Source organism: Sus scrofa, chromosome 7 (assembly GCF_054392235.1).
Source record: "Sus scrofa isolate SSC_HxYL_T2T_F1_AM1 chromosome 7, Sscrofa_HxYL_maternal_Yorkshire_Landrace_v2.0, whole genome shotgun sequence".
Classification (NCBI taxonomy): domain Eukaryota; kingdom Metazoa; phylum Chordata; class Mammalia; order Artiodactyla; family Suidae; genus Sus; species Sus scrofa.
The window spans coordinates 111,241,199-111,257,034 of record NC_139389.1 but is presented as its reverse complement, the minus strand read 5'-3'; the positions used below and the strand labels follow the sequence as shown (position 1 = coordinate 111,257,034).

At 49.2% G+C, this 15,836-nt stretch overlaps 1 long non-coding RNA gene across 1 annotated transcript; it reads right to left on the bottom strand.

Moving 5' to 3' along the window:
• Positions 1-5,764: 5,764 nt before the first annotated feature.
• LOC106504515 (uncharacterized) lies at positions 5,765-11,600 on the bottom strand. Its single transcript, XR_001298064.3, has 3 exons — positions 10,890-11,600; positions 9,991-10,153; positions 5,765-6,604 (listed from the first exon to the last, which is right to left on the bottom strand). It is a non-coding gene; the product is annotated as an uncharacterized LOC106504515 (long non-coding RNA).
• Positions 11,601-15,836: the final 4,236 nt, after the last annotated feature.

Genomic DNA, 15,836 nt, shown 5'->3' with positions numbered 1-15,836 from the left:
GGGCTGGTGGTTTCGACAGCTTTCACTCTGCAGGGTTGGCCAGCTGGGCTTAAGTCAGCATCACAGCAGGTTGGACAAGCCAGGTTGGTACCGGATGTTGAGTTGAAGCCTTGCTCCGTTGTTTGTCAAAACTACCTGGTTGATTTTGTGCCCAGCTGATTGCCTGATCCCAGAGTCCAAGATCCTAAATCTCAAACAGGAGACCAAAAAGCAAGTCATTACTGAAAATAGCTTAAATATGTGATGCTCATGGGAATAGGGAGTGGGCAAATACTCTCATTTCTTTTACTCTGGGGGTTGGTCCTTTTGAAATTCATATGACAAAGATGAGTACTCTTACTTAGCCTTCCAAATTTGAAGTGGCATTTAAATTTAAGTTGAGAATGTCAGAGACACTTTCAGACATTCCTCATGCATTCTCCAAAGCTTCTTTGGGTTTTCCATCTATTTCAAAGACAATGATATCAGTACCTGCAGTGGATAAGTGGGGTCTTTACAAGGCAGCTCATTTGCCTAAAATGTCTGGAAAGTCATGTCCAAAGAAATTACTAAGAGCATTTTCTTCTGATGTAAAAGCGTAGGGTTTGTTCACCCAGAATGTGGGTTTCTTTGAGATGTTGAGTGTCCCTTTTAAGACTTAAAAGGCTGCTTTTATCTGGTAAAATTCCATCCCAGCTGGAGGCATGGGACCCGCAGATCTGGAGCCCCTGCTGAATTGAGAGCCATCCGCGTGCAGGACTTGAGGTCTTTTGGTCCCCTGCTTTATGGACAGGAATAACAGGATAACCCTCGGGATTTACCCACAGGGTAAATCCAAGAAAATTCACCTGATGTCTAATGCTAATAGTTTAACAAAATTCTCCCTCCAGCACTTTCTGACAGGGCTTGGGGATTTTCTCCAGTGTCATCACACTTCAGGAGTGATTGTGACAACCAGGTGTAGGTGTTCTTGGCTGTCCTTTACCTGTTGTCTCCTCGAGTCCCAGATAGCCGAGAAAGCAGATGACAGGTTCATCTCTATTATATGGGGAATTACCAAGTGGTTGCCTAGCAACACACACAGCACAACCAACACAGTCCCGTGTAGTAGAATGTAGAGTGGTTGGCTTGCCTTTTAAGAATGACTGTATTTGCATATTTCTTTTGGGCTTCTGGAAAAATAGGTATGTTTTTCTGGATCTGAGGCTATTAAAATGGCCTTTTGTATTGCTTATTCCTAATATTCATTTTATAATGGCCCATTATTGTTAAAAATGACAATGATCTGATTAAAGCATTAATACAGCAATTGCTTCAGTTAAATTCAATCCAGTAAGCAACTTCTATGTGCCAGACACGATGCTAAATACTGTCAGGAGTTATAAGGATGAACAGGTATGGTCCCTGTCTCAGGGAACTTATGTGTTTAATAGATGTGTACAAATTATTTGTTTACACATGTGAAACTGACAGCTATGATGTGTGTGTCAAATAAAGGTATTTTTATTTGGAAGAGTTCTTTTGTGTTTGATCAAAGGATTTTTCACCTTTATTTAGAGTCTTTGCTTTATAGTTTACAGCAGCAATCAGTTCAAAAAGCTGCAATCAGTTCAAAAATCACTTTTAAGACAGAGCTCTTACTGGAATCTCAGTAATTAGCAGCTCTTAAACAGCTCTTTTGGAGTCTGACACTGCTGGCGTCTTGGGGTGGGGAGGTGCCGCCCTGGGTCTGTATTGCAGTCCTTCTGTGGAACTGCTGCCCTGGTGTTCTCAGCCTCTCACCTCTATTTTACACGCCCCAGTTGAAAAGAACTCCCATGTTTTTGTCTAGCTTGCGGCAGTGCCATTAGCCTCCCTCCACTTAAGAAGGGACTTTGGAATGATCCAGATCTTGCATTAAGGAGTCTTTTGGTCCCTTGAGTGAAGTTCTTTCCTGCTGGGGAGCCGATGGCTGGACTGACCCTGGGGTTTGACTAGCCCCTTTCCTTTGAGTTCATTCCTCTCTCGGGGATTGGTTTGGCATCTTTTCTTCCTCAGGAAGGCACCGGGCTGTGGTGTGAAGGAGCTGTTCCTGATAGCCCTGGTGCCAGTCCTGCGCACACCCGCTGGCTGCCCCTCCTGAGTGGACTGGATCCACAGCGGAAGGAGGAAGCTCCTGGGGGTAGCTGTGCTCTGGCACCAGAACTGTCCCCCATCCCACCTCACTGCCATTTTTGTGAGCACACTTGGTTTCTCTTCTTGCTCCCCCGATCCCAGTGCAGGACCTGCATCTTGCTCATCTTCTCCGTCATCAGTTCCCTCAGGCCCTTTGCCCTTCTTGAGAAATTGTTCAGATCTCCTCTCTCTCTTCTTTTTCTTTTTAGGGCCGCACCTGCCGCACAGGAAGATTCCCAGGCTAGGGGGTTGGATTGGAGCTGCAGCTGCCAGCCTATACCACAGCCACAGCAACGCCAGATCCAGCCACATCTGCAATGTACACCATTGCTCATGGCAACGCCAGATCCTTAACCCACTGAGCGAGACCAGGGATCGAACCCGCATTTTTATGGATACTAGTTGGGTTTATAACCCACTGAGCCACAACAGGAACTCCCTTTTTTTTTTCAGATCTCTCGTGTTTGCATAGAGCCCCGACCTTTGCTTTGAGACTCAATGTCAGGCTGAAGGAAGGGGACAGAGGGAAGAAAAACACTGTATGAGACCAGATGCGGTAGAGATATTTTCCTGATGCTTCCTCATTGAGGCCTCATAACGGCTTCTAGTAGCTTCTCACGGTCCATTCCCTGGGTGAGGCTCAAAAGTGTGAACACATATACCCTATCGAGAACTAACGTATCCTCCTGTCTCAAGGCAGCTTGTCACTTATGATCGAACCAACCAACATTTACCGTGTGTGTTGCACCTCCTAAGGGCCAAGGACACATCAAAGAATACGACACAGTCTCTACCCCTGAGAAGTTCACAGCTGAGTGTTGTTAAATGCTGAAATGAAGATGTGGGACCCAGACAGATGACCAGTGAACTTAAGGACAGGATGGGAATTCAGGAAAAGCCATGTTGAGAGCCATTTCAAGATCTGGAAGGCTGGCAAACAAGGGAGGCCTCTCTGTTTCCCTTAAAAATGGTCCCAGAGAATCCGTTCCCTTTGATGTTGGGAAATCCTTTGCTGCTTTCATCTAAATCCTGTATGATGCAATCGACTCCACGGATCCTCTCCTTCCAATTTCAGTTGCAGTAGCAAAAAATCTTTGCCCAGTAGCCTCATCACTCAGAAGTCTTTAGCAAATCGTGTCTGGTACTGTCCTCTAACATAGAAAAAGAGGTATTTCTTTTCCTCTTAGCCCCAAACCCAACAGCTAAACTTCTCCAGCTGCTGCCCGAGGAAGTTTCTGAGAGGTTCCCCCTTGACTAGGGCCTCTGTGGAAGGGACGCCAGAGGGGGCCGGGCCATCAGCTCGTGGGAGAATTGCGCGGGAAGCACGTTCATGGCCTCTTCTCCAAAGGCAGGATCCGGAGGTTGAATGGCATAGAGAAAAAGAACGTGCAGAGTGTCACAACCCCGAACCACCAGACTTCAGCAGCCTGCGGTGCCAGTGGGGTCCTGCTGACATCCAGACTCAATTTCATTAGCTCGGAGCCCCTCTCAAAGGACTGTGCAAGTTTCTACTTATCCTCTGCCCTGCCACCTCTTCCTCAGATACCTCTGGAGGTTCCTGAAGTGTCTCCCATAGGACACAGGGCAGATGCACTGTGTTCTTCCACCGCAAACTCCCACCAATGGTCACTCTTCACAGCCCCTCCAAAGGGCACCCCGTAAGGAGTTCCCATCATGGCTCAGCAGAAACGAACCTGACTAGCGTCCATGAGGATGCAGGTTAGATCCCTGGCCTCGATCAGTGGGTGAAGGATCTGGCATTGGAGTTCCCGTCGTGGCTCAGTGGTTAACGAATCCGACTAGGAACCATGAGGTTGCGGGTTCGATCCCTGGCCTTGCTCAGTGGGTTAGGGATCCGGCGTTGCCGTGAGCTGTGGTGTAGGTCGCAGACGGCTCGGATCCCGAGTTGCTGTGGCTCTGACATAGGCCGGCGGCTGCAGCTCTGATTCGACCCCTAGCCTGGGAACCTCCATATGCCATGGATGTGGCCCTAGAAAAGGCAAAAAGATTAAAAAAAAAAAAAAGATCTGGCATTGCTGTGAGCTGTGGTGTAGGTCCCAGACTTGGCTTAGATCTGACATTGCCTTGGCTGCAGTGTAGGCCTGCAGCTACAGCTTGTATTTGACCCGTAGCCTGGGAACCTCCATGTGCCGCAGGTGTGGCCCTAAAAAGAAAGAGAAAAAAGGGGTACCTCATTAGCACATGTGTTCTTGTAGCAATCACTCCTGTTGCCTGGACATGGCATTGTCTCCTGGGACCACTCTGTACCACTAACTTGCTGGTATGAGGGCAGGATGGAGCAGTGGGCAACAGATGGCCTTCTCCCCGAATGGCGGCCCCTTGCTGCCTGGGTCCCAAGGCAGAACCACTTGTATCTTTAGTCACTTCTTACATGATGACTCCTCTCTCCATTTATCATCCTAATTCGTCCCTCCTGGGGGCTGGAAATGAGTCTCCCAGGCAAGTTGGGGGTGGCAGCTCACAACCCTCCATGCCTCTCCTGAATTCCTCCAGCTCGCCCTTAGAGAATTATGCTCTCCCCACAGATTTCTGCACCCAAACAAAACAAACTGAAGAAAACTCAAAACCCTTCTGCTTCAATAAAAAATAACAAAAATGTGCCAATGGAGGCAAATAGATACTAATACTTGGGTGGGGGGGTAGTTGGTGGTGTTCTGTCAACTCCATCCCATAGTTCAGAAAACCCAAGTATACTGAGAGTTTCTTGTATAACTTGAAAATGAGGTGAAGGCTACCCACCCCCTTCTTAAAAGCACCCCCTGCTTCCATAAGGGATACGATGCATGAACCAGGCTATCTCGTGGGCAATCTGTGAGAACATCATTGAGCAGAAAGTGTCTGCAATGTTTGCAGTCAAATGGGGTTCTGGCTGTACCAGAATTTTCATTGTAGACTGGAAACATCCTTAGCACAAAAACAAACCCCAAAACAAACAAACAGAAAACAACGAACACAAAACAAGCTAGATCCAGATCATGCAAAAGACCAAGATAGAAATGCGATTTCCCTGAAAGTAGACTTCATGGTATGGTGGACAGATCCCAGGATGTGGAATTAAAGATCTCAGTCAAATAAATCCAGGCTTTGTGACAACCCAGGGTCTCCTGATTAAGTCCCTTTACCTCTCAGAGCTGCTCTTTTCATTGCTAAAACGGAGTGCTGCTAACATCTGCCTTCCTTTTCAGGGTGGTGAGGATGGAACAAGTGAAAACAGGCAAAAGTGCTTTACAAACTGTCAAGGGTTAGTTATTCTCTAAGGGCAAGCTGGAGGAATTCGCAGCAGCTGTCACATCTATGTGGCTTTTACTAGGCTGACTAGTAAGACTAGTGGGGTGGGGTCTTTCCAGGGATGGCTCTGCACCCACACATGGTGTGTCTTCAGCACAGCCTGCAACTGACCGAACACATGTTGTTACATAACTTTGTCTGAAGGCCAGTGGAAAACAACCCAGCCTGGTGAGGCCAGTCCTCTAGGGCCAGAGACAAGGGGACTGCCTGTGCCTAGTGACTGTGTGTGCTCACTGACGTCAGGCAGCCGATCCTTCTGAACCATTTTTCATCCCACAATCATTGCTATGTTTTCCCCAACAATGTCAATCTTCATGCCAAGAGCATCAGTGATTGATGCAGCATATCTTAAAAGAGTATTTCTCTATTATCTTTGGGATTATTTTTCCAAGTGAGGGACACCCAGGTTTTGCTGCTGGCACTTTCCTGATCTTGCCAGAAGGATCCTGCAGAGGCAGGAAGTGACTAACCCTGGTACCAGGAAAAGCAGAGCCCCTGCCCCTGCCTGGAGTTCATTCAATGTTGGCACAAAGATTTATTATGATAAGAAAGGAATGCTGTATTGCATCATGTCCTTGGAAAGTCCAGCCTGTGTCACTAAATGGTCATGACTTTGGCATTAACAAAGGTTTTGAGGCATGACCGACCTCCATCAAAGATCCAACCCCAGCAGCAAAGGCTTTCTAAGTCTGGGTGTCCCCCACCTACCTTCCAAATTTTGTCTAGATTCATGAACATAAGTGAAGCTTTGGATATTGGACGATGATTGCAGTTACAGTAATAGATAGATTAGTGCTTTTTTTTTTTTTTTCCTGAAAGATTAGCCTTAAATTTTAGTTTATTTTTTGGCCACACTGTGCAGTGGCTTGACGTGGGATCTCAGTTCCCAGACCAGAGGTTGAACTGGGCAGCAGTGAAAGCAATGCATTCTAACCACTAGACCACCAGGGAACTCCCAGACTTAAATTGATTTTGATATAAAGGTTCTGCTGACTCAAGATCTTGTCCCATTATCTGCCATTTCCCACTTGGAACTTGTCCCTTTTGCTATTTCTGTATAATGTGACCCTGCATACCTTGTGGGCTGTGGCTCACCAGTCACTGGCTCCTTTGCTGGCCCTTGGGTGGTCTTGCAGCAGCCCCCAAGGGGAAAGTTTCAATCCTGGGGAGGGGGAGGGGGAGAGGAGGGTGAGGGAGGGTCCAGTAGGCCTGCAATTTCCCCCAGCTGGCTGCACTCTAGCGCCCCTCCTCACAGCGCTGCCTCCAAGCTATTCTAAGAGCCCAGCCGCCTGGGAGCACTCTGGGTGGAGCTGAGTAAGGGCACAGCAGACAGGACCTCCCAAGTCCCAGGCACATTTGCTGGAGGGCACCACGCTGCCCTAGGACTTGGGCAGAGGCTAGCGCTCTGCTACTGGGAAAACCAGACTCTTGGGTGGTGGGACCTGCCCGAGGTCTGGAAATCAACTCACTTTACACTTTCAAGTGGTGAAAGAGACTGGCTTTTACAGTCTAAGCGTATTCTAAATTCAAAACCCCAGGATTCTGTTACCACTGTTACTTGTTTAAAAAAAATCCCTTTTTCGGAGTTCCCTAGTGGTCTACTGGTTAAGGATTCAGCCTTGCCACTGCTGTGGCTTGGGTGTGATCCCTGGCCCAGGGAACTTCCACATGCTGCGAGATGCAGCAAAGAAGAAAAAAAAAATAACTCCATCCTTCAACATTAGCTTTGGTCAGCGAAGGTGTCTGGGACCGGACACACATAGGATTGCTATCACATGAACACAAAATATCCCTTCCACGCAATGTGCAGTTTCCAGAATGGCGATGAAGCTGCAGTAAACATCTAACAGGTCAACAGTATGCGACAAAAGCCAGTGAAGTCTGAAATAGCACTTTGGCACTCTGTCCTTTAATAATATTTTGTGTCCAGTATTTCCTCAACATAACGATGTGTTGTCATTGTTTTCTCTTGGTGGGAGATGCGAAATTATGAAGAAGTAGATTTCTGGCTCTAAACAAGAGAGATGGTGCCTGGCCAGGAGGAAAGGTCTCCATGTGCACTGATGAGACAATAAGCAAATACATATGCAGCTCGTCTCTACTCATTATTCTAAATCTTCATTGATAAATCATTATGCCTCACACAGACTTATGAATTTTATAAAGTGTTGATTTTAAGTTACTTTGTTTATACAGGCAAGAGCCTCACAAAAATATTTTTCTGGGGCCTGACTTAAGGGTGGCCACTCCCTGCCCAATAGTGTCATGGATTTCAGAGATAATAGAATATGGGAAAAACTTACAACTTAAAATAGAGGAAATGCGATAATGTAATGACATAGAAAAGACAGAAATTTCTTTCTTTTCCACTTGAGGTACTCATTCCAGGCTGGAGGGAGGCTCTGCTCCACCTGGTGATTCAGGGATCCAGGTTCCTCTGCATTTTCCTCTGTCATCCCTTAAGGCATCATTCTCACTTGCATAATCACAGCTGGGTCTCAGGCAAGGTCATGTTCTGGTTCAAGAGAAGGAGAAAGAGTGTGGATGAGATGCCCCCTATCTTCTAGCATATGTCCGGTCATCTCTTCTGTTCATATAGTGTGAACTTAGTCTGATGGTCACACTTAACTGCAAAGGAGGCTTGGAGATGCTGTGCCCAGCTGGGCAGCTATAGGCTCAATCGCAAGTATGTTACCATGGAAGAAAGGGAGGAAGAATCATGGTGAAAGTCTGGTGGTCTCCCTTTCAGGAAGCCATTTAAATGAATCATGTCAGTTGCTAGATTGTCCTAGTGACAAATAAGAGAGTTTTGTTCATCACCTGGTTGCTGACTTGGGTGGTCTTAGCACAGCCTTTGCACTGCCATTCAGCAAATTCTCCTTATACTGTTAACCTCTCACCTTGATGGATGTGTGTTCCGAGCTGCTTTTTGGGATGGACTGTGGAAGCTACCTGTTGCTTTTTTGTCATCTGGAATCCTTTTGCCTGTTCTCTGGTCATTGTACCCTGAGTTTCCTCTTGGGAACTCTCACGTTTCCATCTTTGATGACGAGCAGGCAGAGCTGACTGTACTCCCAAATCCCGGGTGGGCATGTGATGACAGCTTGGCTAACGAGGCCAGCACATTCCCAGGCTTTGGTATTTTGCTTGGTAACAGACTTGACCCAATCAGAGCCAAGGAAGTGCAATGAAGCTTCTGCTGGGGTGGCAGAAAGAAAACATCTTCCCATTTTTAACTCCATGAGTCTTCAACCTAGGGAAATGCAGGACTGGAGCGCGGGCAGCCGTCTCGCCCCTCCAGTAAGACAGACTGGAGAAGAGCAAAATCCAGAATCAAGTCCTGGCAATATTGTTTGAGTCCCTGGTTCAAGCTGGGCCTGAGTCAGCACCATGCCTAAGTCCCTGGTCTGCTCTGCTACTCCTGATCCCTCTTAAGTCATTTAGGGTTGACTTTTCTGTCACATAGTGCATCCAACAGAGCACTAACTGATACAGGGGCTGTGTAGACTTGGCCTTTGCACTGCCATTCAGCAAATTCTCCTTATACTGTTAACCTCTCACCTTGATGGATGTGCTTCTGGAGCTTCATTTGGGGATGGACTCCTTTGTCCTGGAGGGAAAAGTCCCCTGGGATACGTGTGGCCCAGCTTGTCCTTGATCTCCTTAGCTGTCTAGTTGCTGAATGAGGACAGCTCTCAGCTTCTCAACCAGGAATGATTTTTGACCCTGAGGACACTTGGCGATATCTGGGAGTAGGTTTTTCCTGTTGTTTTTTTTTTTTCTTTTTAGGGCCGCAAGTGCAGCATATGGAAGTTCCCAGGCTACCTGTTGAATTGGAGCTGCGGCTGCTGGCCTACAGCCACAGCCACAGCCACACCAGATCTGAGCTGCATCCATGACCTACACCACAGCTCATGACAACACCAGGTCCTTTTTAAAATTATTATTATTATTATTTGCTTTTTAGGGCCACACCCACGGCATATGGAGGGTCCCAGGCTAGGGGTCGAATAGGAGCAGCAGCTGCCAGCCTACACCACAGCAATGCGGAATCCGAGTGGCATCTGCAGCCTACACCACAGCTCATGGCAATGCCGGATCCTTAACCCACTGAGCAAGACCAGGCATAGGACGTGCGTCCTCATGGATGCTAGTCAGACTCGTTAACTGCTGGGCCACAACGGGAACTCCCAAAGCCAGATCCTTTAACCCACTGAGCTGGGCCAGGGATCACAACCATGTCCTCATGGATACTAGATGAGTTCTTAACCTGCCGAGCCACAAAGGGAACTCCCTGTCTGGGGATAGTTTTGATTGTCTCAATAAGGGAAAATGGGGAGAGGAAGCTACTGGCATCTTGGTGATGGAGGCCAGGCATGGCCCTAAACATCCCACAAGGCACAGGGCTACGCCCACAACACAGAATTATCCACCCAAAGGCCATTAGTGCTGGAGCCGAGAAGCCCCACTAACTCTACAGGGTGCTCGGCTCTCTGGAGTGACTCCCCCATGTAAACAAGCACTGAAAAGCCGAGGCTCCCGGAAGACCTGTGTTCTCCCCAGGGAAGGCCTGGTCCTGAAACTCTCCTGGGCTTGTCAGCTGCAGGCGAAGTGACAGCAATTTGTTCATGATTAAGCTCTTCGGGAAACTCATCCAAGAAGTGCTGCCATTGGCTGATGGGGGGTTTTGACTGCTTCTTGGCACCAGTGCCTGAGAGAGAGAGAGAGACATGGTGGCCTGGTGACATAAGGATTTTATTTAGGGCCTAGCATCCTTTGAAGAGTGTTGGGAGCCCTCTGTCCTAGAGTCTGTGAAAAACTAGACTTCTTTAGGCCCTGAAATACCACTGACATCATCAGCACAATAAGTGCTTTTTATGATACAGAGAACCAGAGTCTCGGCTCCCTGGAGCCTCCGGGCTGGGGAAGACAGGCTTTTCTGGAATGCCCCTCCTTTCCAGGCTCACGGCCCCACTCGCATTCCGGCCCACGCCTCTGCTCAGCTGGGTCCTTCCTGGGAGCTGCACCCTTCCTGGTGGGTGTCTGATCAGCAGGTCTGTAAGCTGAAGACCCTGGACTCTTTGGCTGCAGAACCCCAGCCCCTGCCTCGTCCTACTGCCTTCTCTTCAGGGCCCTTCCTTTCTGAGCCTGACTCTTAAAGAAGGAAAGGGCTAGTCCCGAGCTTGGTACAAGGCTAGTGAGAAAGGGAAGGTTCATAAGCAGCCTCCCACGCCCCCCAAGAATAGCAAGATCCTAAAAGGATTGATCAGATCACAGTTCCAGCATCCCTGGGGAATTTTAAGTTTTTTTTGCAGAACTCCCCCCTCCATGCTTCCTCTAGTCTTTGCTCAGACTCCTCCCCCTCCAGTGCACAAAAAGCTTTCGAAATCAGCTTTTGTTCCCGGGCCAAGCTTATCCTCCCAAGAACCTTTCCGCCAACCTCATACCTCGCCATCCTGGGGTGAAGTCAGACGGCGGCAGGGTGAAGAGTTCAGAGGGTGTGGGTGTTTTGCACGGGGACAAGGAGTCCTTTTTTTTTTTTCTTGTTTTTAGTGTCATTTCCAGGCAAATAGGAAGGAAAAATTAGTAAACATTCCTCAATTCTGGACGAAAGCGGAGGAAGAATTTTCTTCCGGAACCTCCCTGTGGGTCAAGGCTGTGCCTCTGGGGGATGACAGGGGTGGGGAGTGTCAGGCCCAATGTGAAGGCTTGAGCTCAGTGACACCAGTCCCGGAATCGGGGACGTCATCTCAATGCCGCTCGGGCTTTGCCTCTCACTGTCCCCTCGAACTAGTCAGCGGGGGAGGCCTTTCCCCTTCACCCACCTGCACGAAAGCCCTACTGACCCCAGGTCTTTTCTGTCAGCTTCAGGTGTGGTCATTCTATGTCCCCAAACTCACGACCCATTCAGGGGGTTAAAGCATCTGATCAGATAGGAAGGGACAGTTTCATCGTCCCTCAGAAATCAATCTTCCTCTTTCTGCTCCAAGGTCAGGAGTGGGGCTGCTGCCTTCAGGGACTGGGCTGTGGGAGGTTTTGTCTGTTTTCTCACCTGACTGTCTCCCCTCCCCTTGTGCTGGTTGCTTGCAGGGTCCAAGTGGGAGGGGTTTGGGGGGGGGGATGAGGGAATAGAGGACTAGGGCAGTTTGTCTATGGTTGCAGAATTGCCAGCATTCTGGGCCTGGCAGATGGTGGGTGCCGTTTCCCAGGGGGAGGAGTCTCATGGGTTCCTCAGAAGTTCCCCTCTCAGAGGCTTCCCGCTGAGGTTCCAGATCTGCGCCTTGTTCCAGGTAATGGCCGTGACTTCATCTTCAGCCCCGAGAATCCAGCATCCGCCTCTACCTGCTTCCTGCCAAGATCCTTTCGCCCATTAGGAGGCGCTACAGGACTTATGATGACACCATGCGGGCTTTCTAGCCCCAGAGGCCCCTGCCCCAGCCCGGTGCAGCCCCTCCTCTTGGCACTAGTCCATTGGAGCCCAGGGCCTGAATGGCTTCCTGGAAGCCCCCATCACAGGGTTGGAGGCGGAGGTGGTAGAGCCCCGACCCTGTTGGGGGTGGAGCTCTCAGCAGAGCTTTACTCTCTCGAATAATTTCTACTTCCAGACCCTTCAGTTCCCCACACACCGCCCCCCTCCTTTTTTTGTCTTTTTAGGGCCATACCCAGGGCATATGGAGGTTCCCAGGGTAGGGGTTGAATCGGAGTTGTAGCCACCAGCCTACACCACAGCCACAGCAACGTGGGATGTGAGCCATGTCTTCGACACACGCCACAGCTCAGGGCAACGCCAGATCCTTAACCCACTGAGCGAGGCCAGGGATCAACCTTGCGTCCTCATGGATGCTAGTCGGATTCATTTCCACTGAGCCACGATGGGAACTCTGCCCCTTTTTATATTCTTGACAGTATGTGGGGCCCAAGTGCTGTGCAACCCATTTTCCATTGTTTCCTTTGTGAATAGTGCATATGGGGGGGTGGGGGCTAATGCTCAATGTGCCATCTGATGTCCTGGCAGCCAGGCTCCAAGATGGCTCCAGTTATCCTGACCTCCTGGTAGTCACCCCCTGTGGGGTCTTTTCCCATCCTGAACAGCGCTGACCCTTGAAATCACTTGCTTCTACAGAAATGATGGTGTGTGACTTCTGAGGTTAGGTCCTTGCTGTGGGCGGATCGTGTGCCCCAGAACGGTATGGTGATGTCCTAACCCCTCCCTGTACCTGTGCATGTGCCCTCTTTGGGGAGTAGGGTCTTGGCAGATGTCATCGAGGGTTATAATGGATTAGCTCTGGGCCCTAAATCCAATGACCAGTGTCTTTATAAGAGAGACACAGAACAGAGAGACACAAGGGAGAAGCCATGTGAAGATGGAGGCAGAGCCTGGAGTTATGCCACCATGAGCTAAGGAACATCAGGGCACCAGAAGCTGGACGAGGCAGGAAAGGATGCTGCCATAGATCCGTTGGCAGAAGTGTGGCCTGCTGACACCTGGGTTTCAGACTTCTGGCCTCCAAAATATTGAGAGTATATTGCGATTGTTTTAAGCCACTTCCTATTTGTGGGATTCCGCTACAGCAGCCCTAAGAAACTAACATGGTCGTAAGAGACACCACGACTTCCTCCTGGCTCTCCCTTGAACCATGCATTCTGGGGGAAGCCAGCCGCCTTGTCACAAGGCTACTTAAGCAGCGCCATTTGAGATCCGCATGGCAAGGACTTGAGGCATCCTGTCAACAGCCAGCACCTACATGTCACCTCGTGAGTGAGCCACCTCATGAGTGAGCCACCTCAGTAGCAGATCCAACAGCCCCTGTCGAACCTTCAGATGACGGCAGCCCTTGGTGACATCTGAGTGCTACTTCCTAAGAAGCCTGGAGCCAGAACAGCCAGTTAAATCTTTCTCCAGTTCTTGGCCCACAAAAACAGTAAGGTAATTGATGTGTATTATTGTTTTAAACTCTAAGTGTTTGGAGTCATCTGTTATGCAGCCACAGATAACTAATAGTGATATTTATCATGTTGGGGCCTTGGTATAACCTGAAACAGAAAATCCTCATACATCACTTGAAGTGAATCAGGGGTCTCAGTAACGTTCTCTTTGGGGGCGCTTTCAGTACGGGTCTCTATGGTTGTCCCTCTTATTCATTTCTCCATGAGCACCTTCCATGGGCTGGACACTGGGTTAGGGGCCGGGGCTATAGATGTGAGTAGTCATGGTCATGGCCAGTGGCCACTGTGGCCATAGCTCTGCTAGCAGACAGATACAGGAAGAAGGACAGCACTCATTTGCAGCAGGAGGAGGAGGGGGCATCGGGACACTGAAAGAAGCCTTTGGCACTGTGACCTTGCAGAGGCAGAAAGAGAGTTGGGTTCAAGGGTCCACAAGAACAGTGGGAGGTAGAGGCAACAAGGATCCAGACTTCCCACTTCCAGTCTTGAATTTGTGCTTCCTGAACTACAGAGGCTGTCTTACGGCACCAGAGTCTCTACAGATACCTGGAGGCAGGGACTTGACTCCTGCCAGGACCCTGTTCTTTGTTTAGTTGTGTCCCTGTGGAAAGATGGGGCCAGAGTCACAGGATCTTGTGTCTGCCCTGCCAACTTGGTTAAGTCACTCCCTTGGGGGATCCTTTGAGCCCTGACACAGGAGCTGCTCCCTCTGAAATAGCACAAGTCCTAGGTGAGAAAGCTGGCCCTCACCTTCATCCAAGTCCTGGCCCTTCTTGGTTGGTGGTGTTTTCTGAAGAGCTCGAATCGGAATTTGCCACCTACAGAAATCTTCCAGGCTGGCTTCTCCCAAGGTCAACGTGTACACCCTGCAGATAAGAATAGCCACCATTTCTGGAGCATCTAGGCAGGACGAAATGATTTCTCTAACTATCACAGCACCCTGCAGAGCAAGGATTCCCCACACTTGACAGATCAGGAGAGTGAAATTCAAGAATAAGGCCAGGGTCACCTAGCTAATGAGGGGCAGAGCTCAGACTCCAACCCAGGCCTGTTGAACCCTAAAGCCCCCTGTTTTCACCCACTTTGCACTGTCCCAGAGGGTAACTCAGGAACGTCCAGTCTGAGGATTCAAACCAGTGCCCCAGGAATTGGGATTTTCTCCAGCCTAAAAGGATTATTGTGGTGGGTAGACACTGGGGGTGGCGGGGGGAGGGGGTGAGGTTGCATAAACAGATGGTTAAAGAGAATGGGATCTGGTGCCAGATCGCCCAAGTTTGCAACCTAACTTCCCTTTAAGCTCCAAGTCTCCAGTTCCTCCTCTGAATGTTGGGGATAAGAACACGTATGTACACGGTTTGTTGGGATAAATAAATGAGATAATGCGTGAAATTCATAGAAAGAGTAAACATTCCTTTACATTTTTCTTCTATTGCTATCTCTGTTGACATTACTCTCCCTCCATGGCTGTTAGACACTTCTATCAGGTCAATACTTGAAAAGGCACAAATTTAAATGAAACAGGTATCTAGCTGAAGGCTGATGGAAACGTGTGGCTGGAGGGTTGTTTTGTAGGCTTGGGAGGGATTCTTTTTCAGCTCTAAGACAGCTCCCTGTGTAAGGTGATGAGCATGATTAATTGCAATCAAGTCCTCTCCACATAATGAGGAAAGCTGGATGTCATCCTGTGGCTTCCGTCCAGGAGGTGCAGTTACACTTTATGTCCACAGGGTGTCGCTGTCAATCACACAGGTAGCCCACAAACGGAGATGCTCAGGACTTGGAACGCATTACCAGACCGCCATTCAGGGAAGAGAGTAGCCAGGGGCTGAGCACTCTTCAGCAACACCCTTTGAACCTTTCTTAAAACCACAACACTGTGTAAGTAGGAGGGGAGGTGTGGTGATGAGAAGTGACTTAGCCTAGGTGACCCAGATGGCTAGGTACAGGCCTGGGAATACTAGGGAGATTCTCCCACCTCCCAATTTAGCTGTGCCAGTCCCCACATCTGTCCTATGTGTGTATGAGGCTTGGCGGGGATGGGAGCCTGGTTTCTGGCTCTCTAGGGGTGGCGACCTCAAGGAGTGTGATTTGAAGATGGGGCTTCAGTGTGACACCAAAGTTCCCCCACGCACCTTTCCCTTGAACCTAGGTTCTGCTGGGTGGCAGGGCAGCTCTTGGGCTCTCTAGGCTGCTTTTCTGATGGCTGCTATTCCAATAGCCAGAACGATGCCACTAACAACCTTCGTCGTTAAATTAGCAGGCACTCAGAGAGCCAGGCCCCTTGGTCTGGTCCCAGCCTCTGCTCCAGAGCAGAGGGGTGCTTATGGCTCTTGGGGAATCTGGACAGGGGCTAACATAGGGGAGAAGATGCTGTCCACCAACACTAATTTCTCCATTCAGAGACATTTTCAGCAGCCTAATCTTTCTTTTTTTTTTTTTTTTTTTTT